General features: G+C 44.6%; 1 pseudogene; it reads left to right on the top strand.

Annotated features, from left to right (window-relative positions):
* Positions 1 to 8,114: 8,114 nt before the first annotated feature.
* Positions 8,115 to 9,329, top strand: LOC148024196 (uncharacterized; annotated as a pseudogene).
* Positions 9,330 to 13,221: the final 3,892 nt, after the last annotated feature.

The following is a 13,221-nucleotide window of genomic DNA, read 5'->3' as shown; positions in this document are numbered from 1 at the left end:
ATTTTTCCTTTCTTCAAGTCATTCAACTCTTGCTTGAGTTGAATCTTTCATGCCTTTGTATTTACTGAAAACATACTCTCAAAAATTGTCCAAGGTGCATGTGAAGTTTTTGCATTCCTGATATATCCTAACATTGTATTATCAATGGCTGCAGATAACCAGTACATCACCTTTTTGTCTTTCGCATTCCATTCTATCTATGCTGTTAATTCATCTACAGTCGCGGAGGGATACCCAGCTCTGGCTCCTTTTCTTCACCTGAAACAAACTCATAAAGGGCCTTTCCAATGAGGAAGTTCATCACACGGAACTTCCATGAAGGGTAGTTATTCTTGTCGACTTCTCAATAATGGGATTTCCACAATTCTCTACCATTATCATAAACAAGGATATAACACAGCAAGCTAGTCTTCTGTAATATTTCGCAACACGTACACAGCAATACACCAAGCAACCTTTTTCACTGATTACTCAATAGTATATGTAATCTGCAACTTGTTTGCAAATAAACCTTATGTTTTCTTCCTGCAAACACCTCAAAAATTATAGATTCAAAATCTGTAACCTATGCACCCACTTTCGGTCAATATAGTCGAAATCATAGTGTACCTTGAAACTGTTGCCCGCAACCTTGCGGCTCTAAAACAGGACTTGAAACAGCCTCAGATGCCCAAAAGAATTGCAGAATGCCCTAAAGGGCGTATTTGCAAAATATACAGTGCTCTGTTCACACACCAAATCTCACAGCGTTGTGAGATTTTCGCTCTACCCTAGTTCCGGTGCCTCCACAGGTACTATCCAAGAGAAAGAGTGGAAGAATGGGAGAGCTTCTTACCCATTGCTTTCTTCCTCGAACCTTGCTTCTTCTCCTTCACTTAAGCTTCAAAATCAGCCTCTCTCAGTGGTGCGGCTTTGATACCATGCCAAGACTCGCGTGGTGGGGGCACTTGCTTGAGCTGCTGCACCAAACACACACTATATACACAAGAGGAAGCTCACTCAAGAACACAAGAAGAGAGATGGAGGCCAAAAAGTTTTCTTGTTGGTTTCTTCTTCTTCTTCCACACACTATACAATGTCTGCACATGTTGAGATTGCCATCTCAACATAGAAGAGTTGGAGAGGTTAGCCGACTGTGACTCTTCCTTTCTGCAAAAATGGTATGCTCTACATCTCCAATGGGGAACAAGAGATACTACAAGGATATAGGAGTATAGCGATGGCCATTTTCGATGCAAATTAGCAGTGTTGCTATTTGTGGGACGAAACCTGAGCGTGGCATTTTGCGCGAAAGAGCGAAAGAGAGAGCAAAAGGGAGAGCGAATTGCATCTTGCGTTTGAGAAGGAGAGGGAGAGAAAGAGATAAAGAGGGAGAAGGAGATCTTCTTATCGCCGCCACCATTTACGAAGAAGAGGAGGAAGTGCACGGAGGATGAAGAGGACCCACCATCGCGATGAGGAGCCACCGAATCCATTCTCGTGCCTTTACAGTGAGTGCATTGTTCCCTCTTGGTTTGTTTTTATTTTTTCTCCTTTTCTTTTGCTTATTTTTGTTAAAAATGATGTGTACTGAGAGAGAAAGAGATGAAATGAGAGAGGGAGAGGAAGAGAGAAAAAGAAAGAACAAATGAGAGAGAGGGAAAAATATGAAACATAATAAAGAAAGAGAGAAAGAGAGAGAGAGGGAGGGAGATAGGAGTATTAATGGATAAAAAACTAAGAGAGAGTAAGATCTTGTTCTTTAATTTCTTCTTTTCTTATTTTTAGTAGTAGCAGTAGCAGTAGCAGTAGCAGTAGCAGTAGCAGTAGCAGTAGCAGTAGCAGTAGCAGTAGCAGTAGTAGTAGTTTTTACTTCTTTTCTTCTTTGTTGTTATAGTAGTAGTAGTAGGAGCAGCAGCAACAGCAGCAGCAGCAGCAGCAGTAGTAGTAGTAGTAGTAGTAGTAGTAGTAGTAGTAGTAGTAGTAGTAGTAGTAGTAGTAGTAGTAGTAGTAGTAGTAGTAGTAGTAGTAGTAGTAGTAGTAGTTGTTGTTGTTGTTGTTTTTTCTTCTTTTCTTGTTTGTTTGTTTTTGTTGTTTTTGTCGTAGTAGTAGTAGTAGAAGAGAGAAAGAAAGAAAGAAAGAAAGAAAGTTATATTAACGTCTTCTAAAGACCAAAACTGGCCTATGAGACAAACTGTGATACAACTGATGAGGTCCAGCTATCCAAAATAAAAGTGCTGAATGAAAAGCTAAAACTGGAAACTAAAAATACGGTGCTGTGAGTGTGATAAGTGTCGTGTATGTGTATGTGGGTATGTAGCTCTGGTACTCCAGATAATGGCTACAAAAGGGGAACAAATGTCGGCTGTGATAGGGGAACAACTGTCGCCTGTGATAAAGTGGTGCGATGTGTATATGTAACAGATGCAGGGAGATATACTATCCTGGGATGTAGTAGCAGTCGTCGAAGTCGCTAATAGTAGGTGATCCATCCTGGATGCAGGATGTGGTACATCGGCGGTGGAGAAAGAGCAAACTGAAGGTCTGAGATCCAGTGTGTCGAGTATCATCGGATCTCAGTCTGCTGTCAATGTAGATCAAGAATCCTCCGGATCTCCTGTCGGTGTGGCTGTGGGGTCCAAAACCCACGGATCCTCGTGCGGCGTCGGGTATGCTGGTCCTCAGCCTGCTGTAGTGTGAGCCCGGAGGTCTAGCTGGAGGCTGGTACAGTAGCTCTCACTCTATCTATCTGAAAGAACTGTGTAATAGTCGTCTAGGTGGGCCCTTCTCTGACTGGGACCCGCTGTGTGCTCTGCTCTCTGATGTGCCATGCCTCTCCCAGAAAATGGCCAAATGATCTCTGATCCATATCAGTCATACATCCCTGAAGTGAGCTACTCAATGTGTATCTAGATCTCAACTCTGAGTATGCCGGGCATCTGAGAACAAAATGCTCCTCACTCTCCACCTCTGATCTGCAAAGAGGGCATATCCTCTCCTCCCGTGGGATGCCACTCGCTCTGCCACTCTCAATCATAAGCTGATGTGATGATACCCTGAGCTGTCCAATAAGAACTCTCAATCGATGTGGCATATAGATCTGCATATATCTCGGAATCTCTATGAATCCCTGCTCTGATATGCTCAAGAACTGTGTATAATAATGTGCCATCTTCGATGGCAGTGGCTGTGCAGGGCTGACCCATGTCCTCTATATATAAATATGCCATATCTCCTGTCTGATGACTCTGTTCCTCTAAGAGAGAGAGAGGGTGTAAGTGGGAGCCTGAGTATCATATAGAAGAGGTGGGAGTCTATCAATGTCCAGCCCATGTCTGTCAAACCAAGCTCTAGTCTGTGCATACCATGATGTGGTATCCCCCGCTCGAGCCATCTCCTGAGATGCCATATATGCTTTGTATGCAATGCGATCTCTGTCCATATCCTGAAATCTATGTAGGAAGCAGACTGTCTGAAATAGTGCCTCTACTAGCATGGGCAGTGTGGCAAGCTCTCCTCGCACAATGTCATGTGGGACTGAGGCCTTGCTGCGAATCAATCTAGATATCATGATCACCTAAGGTCTCTCCATCAATGTCCATACATAATCGGCAAGGCCTGGCCCCCATATAGCTGCTCCATACATCAGTGCTGGAGTGACTAGAGTATCAAAGAGCCACCCCTTGGTGCGGGGCTCCTGGAAATGTGCCTGATGACACTGTCGCTCCATAAGAGCCAATGCTGAGTATCCTCTAGTGAGGCGGTCACGAGCTGCCTGTGTCATCGAGAAAATCCCTGAAGCTACTGTAAAGGTGACTCCCAAATATACATATGATCCAGTGACCTCAATACTCCCTCCTGCTGCCATGAAAATACTCTGTCTGCGTATCTGAGCTGATGTATGGAATATAAGAACCTTGGTTTTACCAAGGTTCACTGTCATGCCTCTCTGTATGCAAAAATCATCCAATGCTAATAAATGCTGCTGTAATCCCTGACCTGAATCTGAGACCAACACAATGTCATCTGCATATAGTAAGATATGAACTGTGGCTCCACTGAGATCTATACCTCCACCGGCTCGTTGTTGAATAAACTCTGCTATCTCATCAATGTATAGCCCAAATAGAGTCGGTGAGAGTGGGCATCCTTGTTTCACACCAATGGTGCTCACAAGGGGATCTGATATACCTCCCGGACATCTGACTCTGCCAGTGACCCGCTCATATAGTGCATAAATACCCCACATCATGTCATCATCCACCCCCAGATCAAGTAGGCGTCTGAAAAGCCTCTCTCTCGGAACCGTGTCAAAGGCTTTGCGGAAATCCACAAAGCAACAATACAATCTCTGTTTCTTCACTCGTGTCTGGTCGATTAGACAACGGAGAGTGAAGATGTGGTCTATGGTAGAAAATGCCCGTCTGAACCCTGCCTGTCCGGGTGCGCGCATGCACTCTCTCTCTACCAGCGTGCTGAGCTCCTCCTCCATCACCATGCCATAAATTTTGGCCAAAACTGGCCCAATCATGATGGTTCTATACGTGTTAGGATCCATAGGATCCCCTGACTTGTGGATAGGTACAATGGTATGCTCTGTCCACGAGTCAGGGAACCCCTCAGACAATGCACGGTTGAAGAGGTGAGCAATGAGTGGAGCCAATGTGTCTCTGCCATATATAATATGCTCTGCCTGAAGATCAAACTGGTCTCGAGCGCGGCCATGCTGTAACCGTGAGATAGCATGTTTCACCATATTAGTGGTGAAAAAGGATGAAATACCCGGTCTCGGTGTACATGGTGTGGGTATCAGCGGCTGTGCGGGTACATGATATAAACTCTGTGCATATCCATGCCATACTGCAGGGTCATGTATCGGTGTGGGTGAGCATGGTTCTCTGATCTGCCTCCATGCCTCTACACAATCTCTGCTCATAAGAAGGTGGTATATATCCAAATATCTCTCCTCCTCCCATTCCCGCTTTTTACGGCGGGTCAAGCGGTGCATGCGTCTCTGTGCCTGTCTGTGTGTGATCTCTCCTCTGGCCTCCAAATCGCGTAGCTGTCGACGTAGATCTCTGCACTCATCATCATACCACCTGTTCTGTGGCATGGTACCGGTCCGAGGGGGGTGCGTGTATGTGTGATGTGAAAAACTGAGTGTAGCAGAATCATGCAGAATGCATGTGATATCAGTGGTCAGTGTATCAAGGGGTGCGTATGGATCAAGTGACGTGATGTGCTCCTCCAGATGCTGTGAGTAAACATGTGAGAGCTCATGAGTGAAGTGTGTGGTAGTATGCATGTGGGGTATGATATCTGCAGGTGGTGATGGTAATGAGGTGAGGAGTGAGAAACTGAGAAAAGTGTGATCGGCACCGAGTGGAAGTCTCCCAAGGCCGAAGGACTCGATAGTATGCATCCCATCGATCGGTCCGAGTAGATAATCTACAGTACTCTCGCCTCCCCCATGTGGGAAGCATGTAAGACCTCCTGAATATGGCCATCGTGCCATCCCATTATAAATAACGAGATGATGTCTACTACCAAGCTCAAGTAAATGCCCTCCATACCCTGTGGCGTCCGGCCCAGTATCTGCTAACTCCCGACTGATCCCCAACTCCTCAGGGTCTAATGCTCTCATGATCTTTGGCTGCTCCACATCAAAACTCTCACACTGTCGGCTCTGTGTGTGCCCGTTGAAGCCCCCCATAAGGAAGACCTCACCCAAACTAGAATACAGAATAATGTCCTCTGAGAGCTGTGAATAAGGGGAGGGGGAATCTCTGGCCTGAATATCACCCTGCATAGTAGCATATCTGGACCCTCGTGGTGAAAAGTAGCATACTGCCATATAGATCCATCTGTCATCTGATATCTGCACTCTAATCCATATGTAACTGGCCTCCTCATCTCGTCTCACTAATTGGATATGTCTCTGTATCCCCTGACGGAATAGAACTACCACCCCTCCTGAGCCCCTAGATGTACTCTGCCTAGTAGTAGCCCGGTATGCAGATACCCACACAAATCCTGTAATGCGTGGAAGCCCTCTCTCTGGGCTCTCATGTGTCTCTGTGAGGCATATAACATCATGGTCAGGTAAAATCTCCTCAAGTCTGTCCGGTCGTGACCATAGGGAGCCGTTGCAGTTCCAAACTGCCACACATATCGGGATCTCATGTACAGAGAGAGAGAGAGAGAGAGAGAGATGTTTTGTTAAAGGAAATGAGAGATGGAGAGGAAGAGAGAAAAATAAAGAAGGAACGAGAGAGAGAGGGAATAAAAATGAAACATAATAAAGAGAGAGAAAAAGAGAGAGAGGGGGAGGGAGAGAGGAGAATGAATGGATAAAAAACAAAGAGAGGGTAAGATCTTGTTCTTTATCTTATTTTTTTCTTGTTTGTAGTAGTAATGGTGGTGGTGGTGGTGGTGGTGGTAATAGCAGTGGTGGTGGTGGTGGTAGTAGAGAGAGAGAGAGAGAGAGAGAGAGGTTTTGTTAAAGGTGCACCTTTGGTGTGTTCGAGAAGGTAAGTACTAGTAGTAGTAGTAGTAGTAGTAGAAGTAGTAGTAGAGAGAGAGAGAGAGAGGCTTTGTTTAGGGTGCATCTGTCACCATTGTGGGAGAGAAGGAAGGAGTCTCACTTGAAGCTTTCTTGCTTGCACAATGGGGGAATACACACAAAGATGGAGGCTGAAAACAGTTTTCCTCTTCTTAGTTGTGTAAGCCAAAAAGAACTCACATATATAGAAATAGAAGAACCCTATATATGGGTCTCAAACCAAACTCAACTAACTAAGGTGGCATACTAACTGAGCCACGAACTAGAGTAGATAAGGATAGCTATCATCTAGCTATTATTCATCGGCGGTGTACCAACCGCATCTGCAAACTGACAAGTCGGTGGCATAAATACACAACGGTAAACCTGGCGTATCACGAGTGGAGCTCGATATCTCAACACTCCCCCTCGAGCTCAATCCCAATTCCTGCACACCAAGCAGGTATCTGAACTTGCACAGCTTCTCTGCGCCCAATGCCTTCGTGAATATATCAGCTACCTGATCCTGTGTGCTGACATAAACTAGATCAATAAGACCTAGTAAAACCCTCTCCTGCACATAGTGATAATGCATCTCAATGTGCTTTGTTCTAGCATGATAGACTGGGTTATTTGCCAAGTGTATACTACTCATGTTGTCACAATAAATGACAACTAACCCATCTGTAGGCTGATGCATATCATAAAGTAGCTTATGCAACCAAGCTACCTCACATGCAGCCATTGCTGCACCCTTGTACTCAGCCTCTGTGCTGGACAAGGCAACTGTAGGCTGTTTCTTACTGCTCCAAGTGACTGCAGCACTCCCAAAAGAGAACACATATCCACTGGTAGATCGTCTATCAGAAATGCTACCAGCCCAATCAGCATCAGTGTATCCATGCAACTGTATCTGAACCCCAGTCTCATAAAATAGTCCATACTGCAATGTGGACTTCACATACCTGAGTATGCGTCTAGCCGCATCCAAATGCGGTTTCCTTGGAGCCTGCATAAACTGACTTACCAATCCAATAGCATAGCTCAAATCTAGCCTGGTAATAGTCATATAAATCAAGCTTCCTACTATGCGTTTGTACATAGTAGGGTCTTCCAAAAGCTCACCTGCATCTGCGCTCAGCTTCACATTCTGCTGCAAAGGAACTGAAATAGGCTTACAGCCTGTCATCCCATATTTGGACAACATGTCCAATCCATACTGCCTCTGCAAGAGCTGTATCCCACTTGGTGATCTAATCACCTCAATGCCCAAGAAATAACGCAGCTCTCCCAAATCCTTCATTTCAAACTTTTGCTTCAATAGCATTTTCACATGAAGGATATCTTCATCATTATCACCTGTCATAATCAAATCATCAACATAATGTTGAAATGTGCAATGTCCAATTATTGGAATATTGTTATTGGTACCCTAGAGGGGTATCATTGTGTGATTTATGGTAGCCACATAGGAGGATGTGGACTTCATGGATAGATGTGGGACAAGGGTCACCACAAGTTGAATGTGGATCAGAGGATGCCACATAGCAGGCTATTGTCTTGAGGTTCTCTATATAAGAGACCTGCCATTGTATGATCATTAAGCATTGGAATATATTGTTGAGTGTTGCCTACATCGTTGTCTCTCCATTATGGATTTCCTTGTGTATTTTGATCCTCCATAGCATTGCACTAATCTTGCATTGCCCTAGGCTTAGTGGCGGTCTCATTTAGTTTCTTATCATGGTATCAGAGCTGGTCATCCGCTAAGCTTAGGTAGATTAGTGTAGCCACAGACAGAGAGAGAGAGAGAGATGCGGCCTCTGGACGAGCAGGAGACGACGGCGGTGTTTGAGAAACTCCACAAGTTTGTGGGATCCAACCTGAAGCACCTGGTAGAGAGGTCTGCCCTGGAAGGGGCCTCCTCTGCGTCCTCCCCCGGTCGCTACTGCTTCCGCCTGCACAAGAACCGCGTCTACTACGTCAGCGAAGCCCTGGTCAAGAAGGCCACCAACATCTCCAGGGACAAGCTCGTGGGCCTCGGCACCTGCGTCGGCAAATTCACGAAATCCGGCAAGTTTCACCTCGTCGCCTCTTGCCTTGACCTCCTCGCCGCACATGCCAAGTTCAAAATCTGGCTCAAGCCGTCCGCCGAGATGTCCTTCCTGTACGGCAACCACGTCCTCAAAAGCAGCCTTGCTCGCATCACCGATAACACCCAGCAGAACCAGGGTGTTGTCATCTTCTCCATGTCTGATATCCCCCTTGGCTTTGGAGTCGCTGCGAAATCCACACAGGATTGCAGAAAGCTTGACCCAAACGGTATTGTTGCTTACCATCAGTCTGATGTGGGCGAATATCTGAGAATGGAGGATGAGCTGTAAGAGTTTTCCTCCGGTGCAGAGCAGTGAGTTCTTCATCATACTTTGGTGCACGTTTGTTTCTGCCATTAGTTTAATTTCAGCAGAGGTAGCAAGTATCATTGGTATCCCTAAAGACTCAGGTGGTAGATATCTGAGCTAAGCAGCCCTTGGTTCAGGACTCAATAATCTGTTCACTTCAGATGAGCACTGAAGTTATCAGACTCACTGTTTAAGCACCACGATCACTACGCAAGCAAGTTGGGATTGAAAAATGATTGCAGTGAAAGGGATACTGAAGAAGGAGCCGGCACTGCCCTTCTCAAAATGGATCACGAGGTTGCCATTGTTATCCTTGCTTATAAGGAAGATGTTTGGAATAAGCGTGATCTGTTTCAGCGCGGTGGAGAGAGTGGTGAGCCTTCCGCCCCGCAATGGCAGCCCTGGTTCTGCCTTCCGTTGGAAGTGTTGGTGTTGGGTATCATCAATTGGGCGCCTCTACTGGCGTCTTCTTTCAGTCAGGCTCGTGGGGTTTCACCAAATGGAGCTCTTTCAAGGCCACTCAGAAGACTCAGTCACTTCCTTCTCGCCACCCGACCGTCATCAACAGCATCGAAATCTGCAGCCCAGATGATTTCGAGGTGCAGAGACTGTTGGGAACGTATGGCTACATAAATGATCTTATCTTGTGTGGTTTGAAACAAGCCTTAGCCCCTTAGCCTCTTATCCTTTCCATACCACTCCCTAAGATGAATCTTCATATGGAATATCTTTGGGAATCAAAATATATGTCAATCTTGGTTGTGGCAAGAGCCACATATTTAGTCAATGGCATATATGGCATAGATATTTTTGTGTCAAATCTAGTGACACATGTATTGAAAGATTGTGAACAATGATGTGCTCATTCACAATCTATACCTATGGATGTATTTTTTATTACACCTTTATTTGCGGGTGCCTTGCCCTTGCATGGACATAAAATGGATGTAATTCTCTCACCCATGTTTATGAGGGTCCTCTGCCCGAGCCCACGGGTGCTCAAAAAGGATATTTGATTGTGGTGTGCAGGAGTAGTGTACGTTGATGATGCACTACTTGGGTTGGTTCCTTCTCCCTGACACATGGGGTGTCTAAAAAGCACTTGGGTGGTTCCTCCCGAGCAGCATGGTGCTCGAAATGGACTTGAGGTGTCTAGGTTGCTAGACACATGCACACACATTTGTTGAACACTCCAATTTGTCATTGAGGGGGAGTGTTGAGAGAGTGAGTTTGGCAATGCCAAATCATTGGGGGTGAGAGGTGAGATGGTCACACTGATTGTACATTGAGGAGGGGTGTTGAAATGTGCAATGTCCAATTATTGGAATATTGTTATTGGTACCCTAGAGGGGTATCATTGTGTGATTTATGGTAGCCACATAGGAGGATGTGGACTTCATGGATAGATGTGGGACAAGGGTCACCACAAGTTGAATGTGGATCAGAGGATGCCACATAGCAGGCTATTGTCTTGAGGTTCTCTATATAAGAGACCTGCCATTGTATGATCATTAAGCATTGGAATATATTGTTGAGTGTTGCCTACATCGTTGTCTCTCCATTATGGATTTCCTTGTGTATTTTGATCCTCCATAGCATTGCACTAATCTTGCATTGCCCTAGGCTTAGTGGCGGTCTCATTTAGTTTCTTATCACATAAATGACAAGTAGCATAATACCTTTCTCTGTTTTTCTCACATAAAGTGAGAAATCTGCCTTGGAAATCTGAAAGACAATAGTGACAAGATACTGTCCTATCTTGTCAGACCATGCTCTAGGTGCTTGCTTCAAGCCATACAAGGCTTTCTTCAACCTGCAAACAAACTCAAGATGAACAGCATGCACATAACCTGGTGGTTGCTCCATATAGACCTCTTCTTGCAAATCACCATGCAAGAAGGCATTCTATACATCCATCTGATGTAAAGACCATCCCTTTGATGCAACCATAGCAATGACTGCTCTTACGGTTGCCATTCTTGCAACCGGACTGAATATTTCTTCATAGTCAATGCCATATGTTTGTGCATACCCCTTGACTACTAATCTTGCCTTGTATCTGTTCACAGAACCATCTGCATTGTGCTTCACCTTATAAACCCACTTACAGCCAATTGCATTCTTACCTTTAGGCAAAGGTATCAATTCCCATGTAGCATTTGCTTCCAAGGCATCCATTTCTTCATCCATGGCTTTCTCCCATTTTTCTTTTCCCATGGCTTGCTCAAAAGAAGTGGGTTGTGGTTCCTGTATCACCTTGACCATATATGCATAGTGAATGGCTATAAATCCATCATATTTCAGCCTATCCACTGGATACCTAGCTCTCGTAGACCTGTGCAAAATAGGTTCACTCCCAGGTGCTCTCAAAACATCCCTGGTCTTCCTTACTCTAGCTGTAACAATAGAAGGAATACCCAACTCATCATCAATGCTCTGTTCTGCGCCACTGGATTCACCATCCACATAAGAGTGACCTGCATTCACATCAAACATGGGCTGATCAACCTTCTCTTTTCCTTTTCGTGATACCTGCATACCACTATCTGGATTGCTTTGAGAATATTCTCCTGATCTCAATCTGCCTGTCCATGGCGAAGAATGTGAACCACTGCTAGAGGACGCTCCAGGTCCACTAATATTTTGTGACTGCTGCTGTGAATTCTGTGCAGCATTACCGTTTTGTGCATCTACATCATCAATCACATTTACTGGTTTATACCAGCTACTCATCTCATCAAAAACAATATCTCTGCTCACTGTAAACTTACAAGTAGAAGGGTTATAGCATCTATACCCTTTTTGCTGCAGAGAGTAACCAATAAAGATGCACTTCTCAGCTTTTGGATCCAACTTGGATCTCAACTCATCTGGCACATGTACATAGGAAATGCAACTAAAAATTTTCAAATGAGAAATATCTGGTTTCCTACCAGTATACCTCTCCTCTGGAGTCATCCCATGTATTGCTGCAGTGGGAGTCCTGTTCATTATGTAGACTGCTGTAGCAACTACCTCAGCCCAATAAAAAATCTGGCAGGTCTTTTTCATTGAGCATGGCACGAGATACCTCTCCAATATGCCTGTTTTTCATTTCTGCAATTCCATTTGTTGTGGGGTATGACTGCATGAATATTGCTGCTTTATGCCATGCTCCTGCAGGAACCTTTAAAACTCATTTGAGAGGTACTCTCCCCCTCCATCTGACCTTAGGCATTTTATTTGCAGGCCTGTTTCTTTTTCAACCATAGCTTTAAGAGTTTTAAAATGCCCAAAAACTTCACTTTTCTTTTTCATAAAATACACCCAAACTTTTTTGCTATAGTCATCAATAAAAGTGACAAAATAATGACAGCCTCCAAGAGATGCAGCTTTAGTAGTCCACACATCAGAGTGGATTAATTCCAATGGCTTCTCACTCTCTTGAACATGTTTAGGAAATGGTTTCCTTGCCTGTTTTCCGAATTGATAGGCTTCACATACCTTATGCATTTCTGCAACCGTGAATTTAGGCAATCCTGCAACAATATTTTGGGCCTGCATTGATTTAAGTCGCTGTACATTAACATGACCAATGCGTTTATGCCAGATATCAATATCTGCAACTACACCGGTCCCATGTGCAAATATTGCTGCACTCAATTCAGGCATGTCTGCATCCAACGTAAACATTCTGCCCTTCTTCTTTCCTTTTGCTATCAAGGGACCTTTATTTTTCATATCCTCAACAAAGCATCCATGAGGATTAAATCTGACCTGCAAGCCCTGCTCAACCATTTGACCAACAGAAACCAGATTCTTGGTGATGTTCGGGACATGAAATACATCAAACAGGTATTTCTTTTACCCATCCTGCATAGACAAAGAAATTTTTCCAATCTGCACAATAGGATGTGCAGTATCATCATCAGTCTCCACAAATCCTGGTTTTTCCATTTTCCTTGCATCCTCCATCCATTCTGCATGACCTGTCATGTGGTTCGATGCACCTGAGTCAGCATACCATACATCATTGCTTTCTTCTGCACTTGTCACAGAATTGTTCATGTGCTGCACCATAAACAAATGCTCATTTCTGTCATCACCCTGTCTCCTAGAAGATGCATAATTCCCTTGTTGCAATTTCCCATTCATGATGTCATTCTGCTTTTTATAGCAGTCTTTAGCCATATGACCCATTTTACCACAGTAGTAGCATTCAACATTGTTGTTTGCATTTTGGCCTCTTTGCCATCGACCACGACCTCTTTGGCTGCCCCTGCCTCTAGAGTTACCACGTCCTCCTCCATAGGACTGGTT

The sequence above is a fragment of the Lygodium microphyllum genome, chromosome 15 (genome assembly GCF_053477565.2).
Source record: "Lygodium microphyllum isolate KBCC chromosome 15, Lygodium_microphyllum_v1.1.10, whole genome shotgun sequence".
NCBI classification, from domain to species: Eukaryota; Viridiplantae; Streptophyta; class Polypodiopsida; order Schizaeales; family Lygodiaceae; genus Lygodium; species Lygodium microphyllum.
Note: the sequence above shows the minus strand (reverse complement) of the source record. Positions and strands in the feature narration are given on the sequence as shown.